Here is a 4,057-nt window from a genome sequence, read left to right as displayed (position 1 = left end):
TCTGAGATTTTGATCCTAAGATCATTTTTTTTATTGGTTGTTCAAAGCTCTTGACATATCATATTTCATACATTAGATTCAAATGGGTTATGAACTCCCATTTTTACCCCAAAGATCAGATAATAAATAAAAGGCTGATTCATTTACTTCACCAAAGCGTCCCTCCTAGGAATCCTTTAAATTATCAAATCTGATTAATATGTCTATAGTATATAATTGGTGAGTCATTGATTTATTTTTAATGGTTTACTCCCTGGCAGCACAGGATCTACTTGTAATGAGCTGTGCACGGATGAGTGACTTCAAGTCCCCTGGGCACATGGGATTCAGGTTAGGGTCTTCTCTGTGCTTCAAGTCCCTGCTTGCCAGACCTTTCTTCCTCAGCTTCACTTCCTCCTTCCTCATCTTTAATCATCCCACTGTCTCCTTGCCCTCAGCTTTGAACATGCCTGAACCCCTCATCCCCCATCATTTAAAACATGTTAAATGTCACTACAGCCAACTGCATGGAAGTTCCTGGAAAAAAAAAAAAAAAAAACTACAAATAGAATTACCATATGCTCCAGCAATCCTCCTTCTGGGTATTTACCCAAAAGATTTGAAACCAATTTGTCAAAAGATGTCTTCCCTCCCATGTAGACTGCAGCATTGTGCACAATAGCCATGATACAGAATCAACCTAAGTGTCCACCAGCAGATGAATGGATAAAGAAAAGCTGGACCACAGAATACTATTCAGCCTTAAAAAAAGAAATAAATTCTGTTATTACTAAGAACATGAAGGAAATTAGAGAATCATAAGCTAAGTGGAAAAAGCCATACAGAGAAAGACAAGAACTGCACAGCCTGTCTTACGTGTGAAATCTAAAACAGCGAAGAGCACCAAGTCAGATATTAGAATGGTGGCTACAGAGTCCTGTGCGGGGAGAATGGGGTACAAACTCTCAGGAGGAATAAGGAGTTTTTTCCACTTCTATTGCTCATCATGGTGAATATAGTTAATAACAGTGTGTTGTATACTCGAAATTGCTAAGAGTAAATTTCAAGTGTTTTCATCATGAAAAATGATAAGCATTTGAAGTGATGGATATGTTAATTAGCTTAACTATCCCACATCATGCTCATTAACCACAAGGTCTCCATCTATACAGTTATAAATTGTCTATATAATAAAAATCAAACAAATAAAATATGTTAATAAATTATTGCATTGACTTTTCATATTTTTATATATTTTTTGCTTTATTTTTTTTTCCATAACAAAACTTCTCAGACAAATAGATGTCTTCCCTATCCACCACCACTTTCTGAATCCTCATTGGATCCTTAGCTCATGGTAGTCTAATTTTTGTCCCGCCTGGAACTGCCTTCATTAAGTCATCAGTGGCTGTCTCTGTGTCTGTGTTTCCATTTGTCTGCATTTATCTGTGGTGCTCTCAGCCTTCTTCACGCTCTCCTCCCTTCACGTCTGCATTTCCCCATTTCTGAGATCCCCTCCCACCTCTGAGATCATTCCTCCTTTGCAACCTTCTTGCACTGACTTTGACTCATAACAAATGCATCTGTTTGATCATTAAAATATCTCCAGGGTCAAGTGAAGACTCCTTAGCATAGAATGCAGAGGGCTGGCTCCTACCTGCCTCTGTATCCACTCAGTAACAACCTGTCTTATGCTTCAGCCACATCAGCTTCTGTACAGTTTCCCCAACACGTAATGCCATTTCACACTCTGTACCTTGGTACAGTATGTTCTCGACTCCACCCCACCCCCCTGCCCCCGTACTTCTCTGAAGAATTCCAGATCATCTCAGAACAAGGTGAACAATTCCAGGAAGTCTTCTCTGCCCCCCAATAGAGGCAGCCGCAGGGATCCTTTCTAGGTCTTCAGTGGCTGATATCCATCGTAGAGCTCTGTGCTATGTCGCCTCACCCAGATCTGAGCTCTGTGCTTCTTCATCTTTCTGTCCCCAGAGTTTAGTACAGCACCTGCTACATAATCAGGGTGCAAGAAACATCACATTTGTTTCTCTAAATTGAATTTAATTTGCTCAGGGCGCTCTACTCGCTGTAATTTCAGTCTTTATTGGAGCATATCCCCTCCCCAGGGTCAAGTGGAGGCCCCTGGTGACTGGCAGGATATAGAACATGCACAGAAAGCTCTCCAGATTCATGTCTACATGGACACCACATCCAGCTTATTGTCCAAGCCTGCATGGAACCACGAGGCAGGGGTCCTCAAGGCCACAGTCCTTCATGTTTAGTTTGTTCTACCCCACCTCTACCTCTCATCTCTCCCAGCAGCCCCCGGGGCGGGTGCCATGGGAAGGCAGAGTCCAGGTAGTCACACTTCATGGACACTGTCATTGATGCCACACTTCCATTTTTAGGGAACTTTCCTAGTCTCTCCTCAGGCTGTGCATCCTTAGAAATGCAAAGCCTCCCTCCCACCTCAGCCCAGAGCAGCAGAATTCCCCTCAATGAATGCAGCCAGCCAAAACACAGATAGGAAGAGGAATCCTTCTCCTACTAGAAAGTCTGTTTTCAGCCCTTCAACAAAAACTCTCACAGAAAGATGAGGAACACAAAGTACTTGCTACCTCCTGGAGAAAGAAGAAAAACTATAGCCAAGAGAACAAAACTCAAATATCTCAGAAAATTATTCTGCCATACAACCATCCATGAATTTAACTATTTATTTAAAAGCAGAAATGCCCATAAAGAACCTATGTAGAATTGTTTTTCTAAATACACCTCTAGGACGCTGGGAGTAGTGGCACAATCCTGGTCTCCCCCAACTACTCAGGAGGCTGAGGGAGGAGGATCACAAGTTGGAGGCCAGCCTAGGCAACCTAGTGAGACCCTATCACAAAATAGAAAAATTAAAAGGGTTGGGGATTTAGCTCAGTGGTAAAGTGCCCCTGGGTTCCATCCCCAGACCAAAGGAAAAAAAAAAGAGAGAGAGAGAAAGAAAAAAAGATATCTCCACCGGGCATCCTTCCTCACTCAGCCCCGCCCTCCTCATGTCTTGCTCAGAGAGAGGCTGAAAGGCCCAGGAGGCCCAATCTATGGCACAGGAAGGCGGCTCACATGGCCGAGTTTATCCGAGCTGCTGACCTGGGTTGCTGACGCAGGGCATTCACAGCAGCTGCGCTAACCCACTTTCTCCCATGGGTGATTTTAATCTCTTTAATTTTTGCCCAGCCTATGAGAAAACTGAAAGCATGGTTGGGAGAGGGCGGGAGATGGGAGTTACAGGTCATGAGCTGAGTGGCAGCTAAATCCCGAGGGAGGAAGCGAACGCAAGTGTAATCCTTTCAGGAAAACAAGTATTACTGGAGAGGAGAAGGCTGCCAATGTAACTTTGTTCCAAGAATAAATAGCACATTTTTCCTCCGTGTTTGCTTTTCTCTCTTTGATCCCCTCGAAACCCTCTGGAAATGCCTGGGCAGCGATTTCTGTCCCCTCTGAGGCTGGGGAGAAAGAGCCACAAGCACTCGCTTGAGATTCCTCAAATAAAGGCCTAAGTGGGGGCTCCCGGGTGGTGCTGGAGCCACCAGGCCTGTGGAAGCCGGGAATCCAGATGTTTCAGTGAAGTTTAATCACCACAAATATGCCACAGTGTTTCCAAACATGCTGTCATGATGCCCGGAAGCTGTTTAAGATGGAATAATAATGGATAGCGTCTATTTGACCAAAGCCACCGGGAGTCATGGGAGTTGGAAAATAAGAAAGAAAAGGCAAAGTTTGAGCGAGTTAATGTTTAGCTTTGGTCCCAGGCGAAGTCCATGCCTGCACGCAGCGGGGGCTCACGAGAGGATGCCCTTGCCAGGAGGCTTTATGGTTCAAGTGCTTTAGAAACCACAGTCTGCAGTTACTAACACAGTTTCTTCTTTTCCCAGAGAGTGTCATCTCCAGGGAGCTGTGGGCAGGGCAATGCAAGGAAAGATATAAGGGCCTTGACATCAGACAGACCTGAATTCGATTCCGGTCCTCCACTGAGTGGTAGTTCTCAGTAAGGCAAGTTAAGTACTCGGCTTCCTCATCTGTCATCTGGGAA

The sequence above is a fragment of the Marmota monax genome, unplaced genomic scaffold, assembly GCF_021218885.2.
Source record: "Marmota monax isolate L192 unplaced genomic scaffold, Marmota_monax_Labrador192_F-V1.1 WCK01_AAM20220418_F8-fsc00106, whole genome shotgun sequence".
Taxonomy (NCBI): Eukaryota; Metazoa; Chordata; class Mammalia; order Rodentia; family Sciuridae; genus Marmota; species Marmota monax.
Note: the sequence above shows the minus strand (reverse complement) of the source record.